This window comes from Chelonia mydas, chromosome 1 (genome assembly GCF_015237465.2).
Source record: "Chelonia mydas isolate rCheMyd1 chromosome 1, rCheMyd1.pri.v2, whole genome shotgun sequence".
Lineage (NCBI taxonomy): Eukaryota > Metazoa > Chordata > Testudines > Cheloniidae > Chelonia > Chelonia mydas.
Genome location: NC_057849.1, coordinates 175,201,798 through 175,217,187, shown reverse-complemented (window position 1 = coordinate 175,217,187; position 15,390 = coordinate 175,201,798). Strand labels below are relative to the sequence as shown.

At 38.7% G+C, this 15,390-nt stretch overlaps 1 long non-coding RNA gene across 1 annotated transcript; it reads right to left on the bottom strand.

Moving 5' to 3' along the window:
* Positions 1 to 971: 971 nt before the first annotated feature.
* Positions 972 to 2,790, bottom strand: LOC122462171. Its single transcript, XR_006284572.1, has 2 exons — positions 1,668 to 2,790; positions 972 to 1,256 (listed from the first exon to the last, which is right to left on the bottom strand). It is a non-coding gene; the product is annotated as an uncharacterized LOC122462171 (long non-coding RNA).
* Positions 2,791 to 15,390: the final 12,600 nt, after the last annotated feature.

Genomic DNA, 15,390 nt, shown 5'->3' with positions numbered 1-15,390 from the left:
CTCCAGTAAGGGACTTAATTTGGATTGAAATCTTTCCAGTCAACTCAATAGACTCTGGATATATCCTCCTTCACCCTCTCTCCCTCCAAAACTTCTCATATTCTTTTAGGCTGTCTTATGTTTGAAACAGCTTCCCACATGCTATAACAAGTTCCCCCTCCTTTCCTTATTTAAATCTTTCCTCAGCCTCCTACCGCCTACTTTTGTCAAGCCTCCCAAAAGGCTGTCTCCACAATGTTTTTCATTTGAAGTCTAATCCTACATATAGTATTTGTGGTTCGACTGTAAAATCCTCATGATGCTGACACTTGTTTTACACGTTTGCTAAGCTCCATGAGTCTCCAATTCTTAAAAGGCCAAAATCACTGCTTTCAGTATCCATCATAAATTTGAGCCCATGCTCGTAAATATTCAGAAGCTTGTGTATTGTTTCAGTGGCCACTGAGTCCACAGAAGATGGTCTCCACATATTCTAATTTGATTAGGTACCAATCTTCTCTAATTACATTTACAAATAATCCCTATTTTCCAGCTGGAGATAGAGATAAGATTTTTTCCCAAGATTGAGAAAGAAGGGTTAATTATTGCACATGGGATAAATTGGACAAAGAGAGGGAGTTACTTTTGAAGACTTTAAAGAGTTATTTGATCTAGGCAATAATCTCTATATGTTCATAAGGAATTATATTAATATACTGAAAAAAGAATCCAGAAGGACTAGAATGTACAAAAGGTATCTGTATGTGTCAGATTCAGTGAGAAACTTTACAATTTCAGGGATTGAGAAGATTTTAATTGATAAACCTGACAGGACAGCATTGGACAATAAAGACATTCAGATGAAAGTGCTGAATGTGAGACAAATAAGAAATAATGAAAAGACTAGGCTCTGAATTTACAGAAAATATATAGCAGGTACATGTTACAAAGGCATTCAGGACACAGCCCAGAATATTATGAAAATAGCAGTATGAAATCAATATGAAATTTTTACTATGTTTCCACATAATTTTGCAAATGTATTACTTACACAAAGAAGTATTGAAATTATCATTGTATATGCTTAGATAATTACAGACTACATGGTTCCCAAAGCGGTAAATTAACTATGCATCAATAATAAAGTATCCATACTAGAAGTGTGCTTAGAGTAACAAATACTAGTATATCATAAATTCTAACTGTAAACAAAAATAAGTCAAATAATGACTTTGCAGAGTCCTTAAGGAAGTTGAAGGAACATTGGCTATTAGGTCCTACAAAGAAAAGAAAAAAAATAAAAAGGCTAATGGCTAATAAGGAAGTCACCAACACATGTAATACAATATTGAATCTCAGACTCTTCCTTAGTCTATTAGGATTCCAATGAAATATTATTCTGGGAATTGAGAGGAAAAATTATAAATAAAGAAAATAAGTTTTTCTTCTGGCTTCACTGCACTTTGTGATGTAAACAAGAATAGTTGCATGTTCACATACACACAGAAGTGAAACATGAAAAATGGATTGTGACCCACTAACTTTCTACCTTTGGTTAGCAACCTTGTTGAAGCTCTCTCTTGGGGACCATGGGCAAAAATTTGCCTATGAATCTATATGAACAACTACCCTTCCTCTCTCCCTCCACACCTTCCCTGATGGGAAAGACGCAGATGCACAGGATTTACCTGGGCGTTCAAAGATGAAGATGGTTCTCAGAAGGTGACAGCCCAGGACGAAAAGAAAATCATCTGGGGATCATGTACAAAAACAATGTTCTTGTTGCAAGGAGCTTACAATCTAGTTCCAATACAATATATAGCACAAAGAGAACAATCAGCCAGGATGAGGAGCACATGGCATCATAGACAATCAGGGGACATGCCATATGCTCCATGACCATCTCCAGATCTTCTATTCACATGGAATCATTCATTGTCCATTTATCTGCTTACTTCCTGGAGTAACTCCAAACAGGTTAGGCAACTGCAGGCAACAGGGCTATATTAAATGAGGGAAGATAAGATCCATACAAGCCAGGTTTATGGCAAAGGGGAAGTCATATGTATACCCGAGCAGCTCACAGATTTCAACCACAGAGTTGCAGTGGACTTGTCACATATTAATTTTCAGGATAAATCAGGTGGGCTCATGAGACCTTTGCTCCTGCAGAAGGATTAGGATTTGGTTCCAAGTAAAAAATCACTAATTTTGAAATATTTAAGTTAAGTACAAAAGTTATTCATTCATATGCATGAAGATGCAAAAGTTAAAATTCATACAGCAAAAATATACACGTGTTTATACAGACACATTTTCCCTCCGGTCACAATTCCGCAACATATCCCTGTTCAGCAAAACACTTAAGGTCCAGCTTAACTTCATCTGCATTCTTAAATCCTGTTGAAGTGACCAAGACTTAGGCTTGTGGCTAATGGTAAGTATGTATTTAAGTGCTTTGCTGAACTGGGTCGTTAATCAGTATGTAGTCACACACTGAACTGAATACCTATATAGACACTCTCTATTCAGGCTTCTGAACCTTGCAAGCTTTGGATTCAATCTATGTGCTAGATTCAGATAAATATTTCTGGGTTTTGCCAAGCTTGGCATATAATAAATATACAATGGGCCACATTCACTACTGGCATAAGGAACACAATCTGTTGACATCAGAAAAGTTATACCTAGTTACACCAGTAGCAAATTTGGCCAAATGTTTGGCTATATATTCTCCATATGGGTTAAAACTAGAAGCATTTATCTGAAACATCCCTGACTCATCCCTTAACTGCATTATGAGTACTCAGATAAATGGGTCTGGGATCCAAGCCAGCCCTGGGTTTTGTTTTACAACACCAAAACCAGGCATACTTTGGAAAACCAAAGTTACCATCCACACAGACATATCCAAAATGTATTTATATATTATTCATATGCAGACATAGTTCTACATTTATCATATTTCACATTTTGGTAGAATTAGGCATTTTGGAGATTCTGTTGCACTCGGTGGAGCAACCGAAAACCAATTAGTTCATCAGGACAGCCACTGAATAAAAATGGGAAATTATTCTTAACTTAAGAAAACTGTCTTTTTCCAAGCAGTTTGGGACACACTGGTTCAGCAAATACACTGTATCCAAAGCTTTTGATGATATTCTTAGGTCTTCTCATAGCATTGCAATATGACTTGAAATGGGCAGTTGGGCTAAGCAAAGGAGGAAATCAAAATCCATAATGTAGGAACTTTTGTAGCTTCCTCAATTTTAGAATTGCACAGCCATAAAGAATCTTTTCAAATGAAACATTTTACTTCCAACAATCTAATGCAGAGAACCAGTGGACGAATCCATCCATCAGTCCATCCATCACGAAATCTTTGCCTTATTCCATAATATATTACATATTTTGGATAGGCACAGATGTGTGGGTATGTTTATATGACATATTTCCCCCCCAGTACTAATGCCACAATCTTAGAACTAAAGTAAAATCATCCTTCTAAATGGAATATTAATTTTAGCTAAGCTGCTTTTGAAGACTATGCTCTTTTAAAAACCAAAGCTCCATACAAAGGGTAAGGGGGAAGAAGAGGGAGACTGTAGTTGATGAAATGCAAATGAGGCTTTGCTCAGACAGCTGGCTGCTTCTGGATGACATGTGTGATGAATGGCCCTTAAAACATGAGCAGGCATCAGGCTCCAATTCAGTGTCAGACTGGCAAAAACAGCAGCCTTACTGGATGCTTCCTTTAATTAATGCACCACTTCTGCATTAGTCCAGACATTGCCGATAAATGGGAGAGAACTGATATCAGTGGTAATATCAGAAGTCTTTCAACCTTGAAGCTGGGATGCGTTAGCCAAAAGCCTCAGTATCATAAAAGGTTTAATTGTATTTGTAATGTACCAGTGCACCATGACAAAAATGGGAGATAGTGTAAGCAGGACTGGGTAAGTCAGTGATAAATGAGTGTGGGTGAGTGATTACAAAGCAAGGAGGAGTGTGAAAACAGACAATAGACAAGCAAAAGGAAGGGGGGTTATGATAGCAACAGCTACTCTAATGTGAAAAGTAGGTGCAGAGAGAAACCTGGTTATAGTTTCATATGGGAATACGAGCACAAAGCAGCTTAACATAAATCTTTCCTCCTAAACAGATTTCATTGACAAAAGTGAGATTTACCACTGCAACACCTCGCTGGTGGACTTCTTGGGGAAAGAGCTTTCCAGCCAGTCATCAGCTAGAAAGCATTACAACTAACTAGATCAAAATCATAGCTCATGGTTTTGTACTAATTACAGATCAAAACAACAGGCTCTTCAAATACACACATTATTAATTTATTTTGTGGTTTAAAAATAATTTTGATCAATTTAACATTAAACTATTGCATAATTTTGCACTTTCAATTTAAAACAGTCTCTTAAAGCCATTCAGCATCATTAGAAAATAGGATGGTTGTTAGTCTATTTGAGATTTCTGTTTTTTTTTAAATCTCACATTCAAAGTATGAAAACATATTCAAGTTATTATATTTACAGATTACCAACTACTCTGGTTTCCTGTCTATCAACAAGCATTTCTAAAGTATCTGCCACCTTAGTATCTAGGCGGAGGCACATAATTAACTGCAAGTCCTGTTCAAAGTTCTTGATTACAGCTATACGTTACACTTCTGAGAAAGGTGAAAAATTCCCGTAATATTCTTAAAGAGATTTGCAATTATTTGATAATACCTTCATTCATGTGGTGACCTTCTGAATCCATTCAAATTATTCTCTCCCCTCTCTGACACACACACAATGTATAACTGCTTTTTTATAAACCTTGAAAGAATCAGCCACAATTTAAGCTGAATGCCACACATATATACCCCATCCATGTTAATGCTCTCTCTTATTCTTGGATCACTTTGAGAGAGAGTGAGTGCGCACGCCAGACAGATGTGGGCGGGGGAGGGGGGATTCTGAGGGGGTCGGAAGAGAGAGAAACCAACCTACTGACCAACACCACAATCCCCTGCTCTAAATGTTCCACTCTGTGAACTACCAATGACTTCATAGAATATCAGGGTTGGAAGGGACCTCAGGAGGTCATCTAGTCCAACCCTCTGCTCAAAGCAGGACCAATCCCCAACTAAATCATCCCAGCCACTTCAGCAACAGTGTGGGAATAATGGCCATAAATCATATTATTTAGGAATCACTTGTATTCTTTCCCCATTGGAGTTGTTCTATTTAATATAGTCTTGGAAATATGCATTACATAAAGCCCCACGATGCAGGAAAATATCCCTACTCAGGACAGCACTTAAACATGTGCTTACAGTTCAACACATGCTCAAGTGCTTTCCCAAATGGGGCCTAAAACAGTAAATCATATTTTTTTTATTTTTTAAACAGGGAAAATCTTTCTTAAATGATATCCATGTCACATACTGGGGATATACAAGACCTTCTTAATAAGAATATGTATTTTAGCCTTTTAGATACTACATTTCTAAATATTTTCCTTCTAAATATTTATATATTTTTACACATCATATGGAAATAAACATCCCCCATACAAGTGGCAATGGCTGAATATAAGCTGTATAGTTGATCAGTGAAGTTTGAGGGCGTAATGGAGGGGGAGGGAGATTACTGGTGAGATTTTCTTCTTGTTTCATACACTGTTTTTGTTGTTAAACCGCTTACATCCTGTCCTAATGTTTCTACCCTTTCTTCTGTTTGTGTAAACCATAAGTTTCATTGTTGCAAAAAGCCTATATGTCTGAAAATGGTAAATTACAAAGCTTCTTGTTGACTAGTAGAGCAAATTAGAGGGGTCAAAGTGTTTGGGACCATAACCATTTATTACCATTGTAATAATACTCAGACATGACCAAGTCTGACATACCAGATGAACATTACTGGCCAGGTTCTTAGGCAAAGCCAACTGGCACTTGGTGAAGAATCAAAGATGGTGGGGAAGGTTACTTAAGCTTGGTTTACCTCTAGGCCCTTGATTTACCTCTAGGTTCAGAGTAGTCAGGGACAGTCAGAACTCACATATGTTTCGGTAACATCCCGAACACTGAGGTTGTAGGAGTGGAGCTTGCTGTAAATCTTAATCCAAGGAGTCCCCTTATGAAAGGAGAATCCCCAGGTAAGCAGACAAGCTGGCATTCCAGCTGCCAGAAGAGGGGCTAGAATTGGTCTCTATGATGGGAGAGAAAGGAAATCCATGAATACACAGAATGTCTTTTCAGAATGTAGACAATGGAGAGTGAGTGTGAAAAAATATGGATACAATCTTGGCCACTCTTTTAAAAAAAAAAAAAAAAAAAAGAGTCAGCTGCATACTGTAGCTTTCCAGGTAGATAATACATTTTCGCTCCCTACTTCTTCCCCTTCCCCACCTGGAATTTCAGATACAAATCAATGCAGTCAATCCCACTGTATGAGAGGTGCCATCATAGTTTGAAATCCAAATAGGGCCAGATAATGATTTGCTTTGTCAGGTAGAATAGCTCTTTATTCCATGAGTTGATTGCAATGGGACTACTTGAGAAGTAAGGTGCTAATCATTATGAGTGATAATATCAGAATCTGGTCCAGAGTTTGGTCTGCTTCCCGTGTAAGTGATTATTCTGTACTGTTTATTAAAAATTCTCTCCATCTTTGAAAACCTCAGGAAACCAGAATGACAATGAAAAAGAAATATCAAATTCCTGCTTCCTAATTATGCTGGTTTGGGCCCCGTGGGCAACCATAGTGTAATCACTTTCCACTATCTCAGCTCAGTCATGTCTGTAGTGTAGATGAGCCCTAAAGTTACCACATAGTGTTTCCCTAATGGGATTTGACTCGGACAGTATTTTACGCTACTGGATGCTAGCTATGAATAAATAGCTATAAATCACTTTGGCCAAGTTAACCCAAAGGCATGTGCCAAATTCCAGTGTCAGACTCTCCAGCACACATTCCATAATAAACAGAAAACTGTATTTAGCAGAAACCAACCAACCACCAGGGTTAGCTTAAAATCATCCAACCACAAGGCTAGGCACAGATGGCTCACACTTTCCTGTGGGATTCCAGGATGCTGTTGCCCAGTCATGGTGGGCCAGCACTCAAGCACTGTCAACAGAAACACACCCCTGGCTATTCTGTTAAAAAGAAAACAAAAAGACCAAGATAGAGTACAAAACCGAACTTTCATGAAGGAGATAAAGGATGTTCTAAACATAGAATAAAAATCCACATATACAAAGTCTATGAAGAAAGCAAAAAATAATTAATCTCTTGTTAAAAATGCATTTTATATGATAATTGTTTTCTGAGGCAGTGTTTACTCATCCATAGTGCCCAGAGGCATCTTCAAAGACGTAATCATGACCTCTGTAACCCACTCAAGCATCTTGCAGGCTTCAGAACTGATCAGAGGCCAATTTACAGCCAAAGTTTCTAAACATTCTGAAATTGGTGTGTGCGCGTATGGGGGGAGGGAGAGTACTTTAAGAAAAGTCCAAGACTGTTGCAATAGAAGACTGAAAATATAGAATCTCTTATAAGTTTCAGAAGAATTGTTGACCAGAAACTCAGCTGGTGTAAAACACACCTTCCACTGAAGTCAGTGGAGCTACACCACTTTACATGAAATGATGCTCTGCTCCTGTAATTTTTACATAACTGGCTCATAGTTTTGAGCAGGGGGTTGGACTAGATGACCTCCTGAGGTCTCTTCCAACCCTAATCTTCTATGATTCATAGGTGTTGCGAGAAATGTGGAAGTTTTTAAATTCACAGTGGGATTCATAAAGTTTGTTTAAGATTGCAGGGGTTCAGACCACCGGAATGTTGGATGCATACAAATGCAGCCTGAGTTCAGCTTTGTGATGGCACTTTAAGCCAGTCAAGTTTTGCTTGGTTGGGAGATTTATTATGAAAGTTTTTCACAGAATGATGAATATAGCAGAAACTTTTTCAGAAGGCGGAGAGGGGTGGAGTTGAATATCTACAACAGCTCGAAGCATGAATCTAGTGATTGGTAGATCATTTTTGGCAGATGTTCTATCTGAATTCAGAGATATGGGTCCTGTGGGAGCAATTACTTCAGGAACATCAACCACCAAATCCCACTTGTTATGTGCTCCAAATTCAGCACTCTTTGGAATGCCCTAATTATTTTACTCTGGCTCTCTTCTTAAATGTAAATTTATTTTGTTTCAAAACTTTGTCTAAAAAGCATTGTACCAACCAACAGCTTAATTCTCCATGATCTATTACTCATATCAGCCATTTTACATGTTCGAATCATAACATTAGATTGCATTTCCAAGAACAAGAGAAATGTGCAATGGGTCAAACAACACAGGCAACATCTTGATACTTTTCATCACTATTCAGCTGAAATCTACCAGTGCAGATTTCCAGTGAGATGTGCAGAGTACGTTATGGAAAGCTGTGTGGTTTAGTTGATAGGGAACAGGGCATCAGGAGACCTGCTCTGCTCTAGGTACGGAGAAGTGACTGGACTTGCACAATCTTGCTCCCTTGTCTATTTAGATGGTAAACTCTTTTGGGCAGGGACTGACTTATACTATGCGTTTGCATAATGTAGCACAATGGGGTCCCAATCTCAGCTGACATCTCTAAGTGATAATACAAATAAGATGTGTGTGAAACACATAACATTAGTGACGGTGTATCTATGAATCACCATCTTTACTATTCACCCATGGCATGAAAGGATACTGGATTAAGATTTAAACATGATTAGAAAGCCTCCCATATTCCTAGAGAATATCATCTACCAAAGAAAAACCAGAACCAACCAACCAACAACCCACTCCTGAGCACAGGAACAAAAGAGAATGTCCTAAAAGAATTATGGAAATGGAGCTCCAAATATATGATTTATACATGTACCTTAGTCACTTCTGAACAAAAGATAGAGGTGAACTAGCAGGCAATGTAAAGGGGTAAAATATATTTTTATCCCTCCTCTTTTTCCTTTACTTTCTCTACCCCCTTTAATGAAAGGGGGTCTGCTGAGCAGTTCTTACAAAAGAAACATTATAAATCATCTTTAACATGATGATTTCACACCTTGGTTGTCATAAAAAAACCACTTTGTGCTATCATAATATTATACCATCCTTTTAAAGATGAATCCATCTGTATTGAACATCGCCACATTATATGCATCATTACACTGTAAGAATAAAGAGCAAAATGAAGGTATGAGGAGACCTAAACATCTTCATAACAATTTCAAGTTTGTAGACATGTGAGAGGCAATTGTCAATTACAGCATATATTCAATTTTTAAAATGATGGACCACTGTGAGAAAGAGAACAAACATTGATTATGACTGCTTTCCAATTTTTCTTTTGTGTTCGCCTCAGGCTCCGGATATCAACTTTAATTGGAAAATGGACTTTAAGGACAACTGTGAAAAAGTCAGCATTTCTATGCAAAAGATTTTTCCTCCTTGAGTTTGGTTCATATGGATTTGTACCCTGTGACTTTCACTCGGCATTTCAGGTTCAAGAGAATCCAAATGAGAAAAATCAGTTTCTAAAAAGGGAAGATCAACTAATCAATAATCAGTTCCGTTTGTTTGGATTTTTTAAATCAAAACCATGAAAACCACCAAGTTTCACATGATTACTAACCCAAAGCATAAGTCAGCCCAGAATCTGTTGATATGAGGCCAAGGGTAGCTGAAAGATTTGCAAAGCTTTTAGTAAACTTGGGCTATATTTTGGGTCAATACTTAAAGTGTCAGTACAATAGGATTTGCATTTTAAGGGCTTTTTTACTGTTATGTTTTGATTTTTTAAAGGAAAGAGTTCCATGCATTTGCAGCGTCAGAATGAAAATAACTTGGTCTGGTTTTACGCTAGTTAAGTTGCTCCCCATCTACTCATGGAAAGGAAAAAGCTGAGACCTTACTGAAACAGTGACAATCACGGGAGGAGTATCAAAAATATTATTCTACTTTCTGTTATCGCTTTTGTGAATGAGAGGGAAGAACTCTATTAATGTTTTGGGAGAAACCTGCCCTCTGGTTTTCTTTCTACAGACTAGATTCTGATGTAAGGCCCCGCTTGAGCGAACGTGAGTACATAAGCTGCACAAACCCAGGAGGAGCCCTGGATGGCATGGTTACTCAAAAAACATTTTCTCCTTGCTTTAGGGTGTGTATGCGTGTCCATTTTCTGCTGCCAAATACTCCCTGCAGCCCCAAGCACTGGTTTAGCTCTTCTGAGCAGAATGTGTGGAACCAAGACTCCATCAATTCACTGCCTGCCCCCAATCACCTGATCCAGTGTGGGAGTAAGCAAATGAATAGTCTACACAGGTGTGCAAGGAGGTTGTCTTTTTAGTACTCCTACGCATGGGTGTATAGTTGAGTCAGACTCTAACTCTCTGGCTTCTTGGTTAGTGAATCACCTAAACACAAGAACATGAATTCACGTGAAGTGTTTAGGAAATATCAGAAAGGAGTATCAAATCTATTCATAGACTCTTTGAAGGACTAGATATCTATGAATACTATCAGAGACAGGAACTGCTAACGTCCATTAATAGCACACAATCACATTAACTACTGTATGCTAAATATTAAGGTTCATGCTGCTAGATCAGATCCCAAACTAATTTTTATTCATGTTTTCGGCAGAACATCTGCTGGGCTGATTCTTTAAGGCTAAAAAATGGCTATTTAAAGAGTCATAACTAAAAGTAATAACTTTAAGTGTTTTGCACACAGCAAGACAGTAATAAAATTATTCTGACAGCACATTAAAGCATGCAAAATTATATTGTTTTTAAAGTCTGAAATATCATGAGATCACTTTCTGCCAATCATATCCCAGAAATGTGGAAATTGTCCCCGCACTCTACACAAAAACATTAAAATACTCTGTCTTTCCATTCTTATGCACTCATTCACAAATTCTTTCAATATACTAGTGTCATGTCCAAACAAGAACAGAGTAAGACTACATAGGATGGGATTGGCAGTGTTTCATTGTGGTATATAAGAAATAACATCTATAACACTGAGATATACTTGTAATAATACATCACATGACTTGTGGCTCCCCCTTTTACAGTAATTAGGCCCTGAATCAGCAGTCTATTCCTGTTCAGCAAATACTTAAGTACATGCTTAACTTTACACATATGCTTAAATCATATTGGCTTCAATGGATTTAAGCAAGTGCTCAGGTTAAACATGTGCTAAGTGTTTTGCAGAATTGAGGCCTTAATTAGCAGGCATACTGCTTATTTTTCAAAGTGTGACAGGTCATCCAAAGAAAGGAAACAGATCAATCAACTCAATCTTTGGAAGTCTTCACTGAGTTCTTGTCAATTTCAGGCTCTAAGGCAAAAATCTACTTCAAAGTTTTCAAAAAGAAAAGGAGTACATGTGGCACCCTAGAGACTAACAAATTTATTAGAGCATAAGCTTTTGTGGGCTACAGCCCACTTCATCGGATGCATAGAATGGAACATATAGTAAGAAGATTATATATATATATATATATACACACATACATACATACAGAGAAGGTGGAAGTTGCCATACAAACTGAGAGGCTAATTAGTTAAGATGAGCTATTATCAGCAGGAGAAAAAAAAACTTTGGTAGTGATAATCAAGATGGCCCATTTAGACAGTTGACAAGATGTGACGTTACTTAACTTAGGGAAATAGATTCAATATGTGTAATGACCCAGCCACTCCCAGTCTCTATTCAAACCCAGGTTAATGGTATTTAGTTTGCATATTAATTCAAGCTCAGCAGTTTCTCCGTGGAGTCTGTTTTTGAAACTTTTCTGTTGCAAAATTGCCATCCTTAAATCTTTTACTGAGTCGCCAGAGAGGTTGAAGAGTTCTCCTACCGGTTTTTGAATGTTGTGATTCCTGATGTCAGATTTGTGTCCATTTATTCTTTTGTATAGAGACTGTCCGGTTTGGCCAATGTACATGGCAGAGGGGCATTGCTGGCACATGATGGCATATATCACATTGGTAGATGTGCAAGTGAACGAGCCCCTGATGGCGTGGCTATGTGATTAGGTCCTATGATTAGGTCCTTGAATAAATATGTGGACAAAGTTGGCATCAGGCTTTGTTGCAAGGATAGGTTCCTGGGTTAGTGTTTTTGTTGTGTGGTGTGCAGTTGCTGGAGAGTATTTGCTTCAGGTTAGGGGGCTGTCTATAAGCGAGGACTGGCCTGTCTCCCAAGATCTGTGAGAGTGAGGGATCATTTTTCAGGATTGGTTGTAAATCTTTGATGATGCGCTGGAGAGGTTTTAGTTGAGGGCTGAAGGTGACAGCTAGTAGCATTCTGTTATTTTCTTTGTTGGGCCTGTCCTGTAGTAGGTGACTTCTGGGTACTCTTCTGGCTCTGTCAATCTGTTTTTTCACTTCAGCAGGTGAGTATTGTAGTTTTAAGAATGCTTGAAAGAGATCTTGTAGGTGTTTGTCTGAGGGATTGGAGCAAATGCAGTTGTATCTTAGAGCTTGGCTGTAGACAATGGATCATGTGGCGTGTCATGGATGGAAGCTGGAGGCATATAGGTTATAGTGGTCAGTAGGTTTCTGGTATAAGGTGGTGTTTATGTGACCATCACTTATTAGCACAGTAGTGTCCAGGAAATGGACTGCTTGTGTGGATTGAGGTTGATGGTGGAATGGAAATTGTTGAAATCATGTTGGAATTCCGCAAGGGCTTCTTTTCCATGGGTCCAGATGACGAAGATGTCATCAATATAGCGCAAGTAGAGTAGGGGCGTTAGGGGACAAGAGCTGAGGACGCGTTGTTCTAAATCAGCCATAAAAATGTTGGCATACTGTGGGGCCATGTGGGTACCCCTAGCAGTGCCACTGACTTGAAGGTAGATATTGTCCCTAAATGTGAAATAGTTATGGGTGAGGACAAAGTCACAAAGGTCAGCCACCAGGTTTAAGGGTGGTGATTTTGCAACAGAAAAAGCTTCAGAAACAGACTCCAACAAGAAACTGCTGAGCGTGAATTAATATGCAAACTAGATACCGTTAACTTGGGTTTGAATAGAGACTGGGAGTGGCTGGGTCATTACACATATTGAATCTATTTCCCTAAGTTAAGTATTGTCACACCTTCTTGTCAACTGTCTAAATGGGCCATCTTGATTATCACTACCAAAGTTTTTTTTCTCCTGCTGATAATAGCTCCTCTTAACTAATTAGCCTCTCACAGTTTGTATGGCAACTTCCAACTTGTGTGTGTGTGTGTGTATATATCTTCTTACTATATGTTCCATTCTGTGCATCCGACAAAGTGGACTGTAGCCCATGGAAGCTTATGCTCTAATAAATTGTTAGGCACAAATACTCCTGTTCTTTTTGTGGATACACACTAACACGGCTGCTACTCTGAAACCGTTCAAAGTTTTCTGAGGATGATTGTTCCATAACATGCACCTCCTGTTTGAGTTTTGTATCATAAATTAATAATAATGAAGAAGCTATAAATACAAATTGTGCCCGGAGGTTATAATCAAGATCAAGGTCCCATTGTGCTAGATTCTGACAAATGCATGGGAAGACCTAAGACCCATACCCAGAAAGATCACAATCTATTTTAAAGAGGAGACATAACAAGTGGATTTAAGAAAGATAAGGCAGAGAGGAGGAAGGGAGGACAAGGATAATTGTGGTATGACCAGGCAATTGGCAATTAGCACACATCTTGATCAGTGTGATTCACTTGTACTGTTTTCCCCCTTCTTATTCAGCAGTTCATTCCCTTCACTCCTCAGATACCAGAGGTATTTCTTCCTGACCCCTTCCTTGTCTCACAAGGGAAATAATAAGTAATGCCAGATACACTAATATGGCTAAATTGAAAGAGCTTAATGACTGCCTATTAGAGCTGGGAAAATATTTCCCATTCAGACTTTTCATATGACAAATGGCATTTTGATTAAATGGAAAAACTGAAAAAAAGCTGGATTTATTTGGGTTTTCGTCTGTCAGAAGACGAATTTTTTTTTCAGTTTTAAATTGAAGATCTTCACTTTGTTGACAAAAATCCCAGAATGAAAGAGTCAGCTAAAATTAGGTTTCTTTGCTGGGGAATCCCCAAACAGCTCTACTGCCTAGTTCTTTTCTCATAGCATCTCTTCTCTCTGGCCCAAATGACTCCATACTTTCTTCATAATACAAATCAAGCAGCTTTGTTCAATTTGTGTATTCACACATTCTCCCCTAGACTGTGGCATCTGCACTGCATTCCTCCATGTCCTACTGTATCAGAGTTTTCCTATATAATATAGTATAACCTTCCACTTTCAATGATAATCCCTGATCCTGCATTTAGATCTACACACACAAGCTCCTGCACCTTTTGCAAAGCCCCACTGTGCACATCTTGTGAAACTGGGGCCACATAGGAAAAACTATAGTTCACATAACAATATCGTGGCAAAATTTCTTCACACTATTAAAATTCAAGGGACAAAAAATAAGTTAATATAGAATTAAAGTTGTTTGATGGTGTGCCATGCCCTGGTAGAATGTTGAGTTGAGAAAGACTCAGACTTCTGAAAACCAGGAAATAAATATGTGCCCATTGCTCCAAGAGGGTTTACGGAAGGTGGCATGGGCAACCTTTTTTCCCCTTTGTCCTGTAATAGTGTGCAGTAGAATCCTGTGGGTGAGAATGAATGGGTTGTAAAAGGAGTTGAAGGGCTTGAATGTTTCAGCAACTGTGGAATTGGCAGAGTAAAGGTAGGTGTGCTAAAGGGGAGTATTGGGGCATTTCTGAAAAGAGCAGAGTTATGGTTACATGGGCAACTTTAACTCTGCACTTCCGGGTTTTTAGAAGTTTGTTTTCCTCAACTCAACATTTTGCAAGAGGATGACGTACCTCTCACCTTAACTCTTACCATAGTGTTTTGCCATTGAATTTCTTGGTATTTTTTAACAGGAAAAGCTACGTTGTTCCTAGAAGTTAGTAATTAAGGCAGTTGTACTTGTTATGTCCCACAATTAGCATACTTAGCCAGCCACCAGCCTTTCTATACACACACCCTCTGCACCCCACCAGCCCTGCTTTCACACACTTCCCCAACCATGCCCCTGACCCATTTAATGCATTCACCTGTCCAACCTGGTCCTTTCCCATGACTGTACCCAGCCCCCCCATTACCCTCCCCCCCCATTACCATGCAGGGAACATCTTCCTGAAGTCTTTACTCACTGGTATACAAGTGTTTCTATTGCTATTACTTGCCATCTTCTATAGACCAACTCTCACATGGTGTCTGGAGCACAGGACAACTACGTTACAGTACAGTGTGTACCTGGTTGGGTTTCACAATGGTTGGAGGGTGGAGAGCACGGCAGAGCCAGCAACAG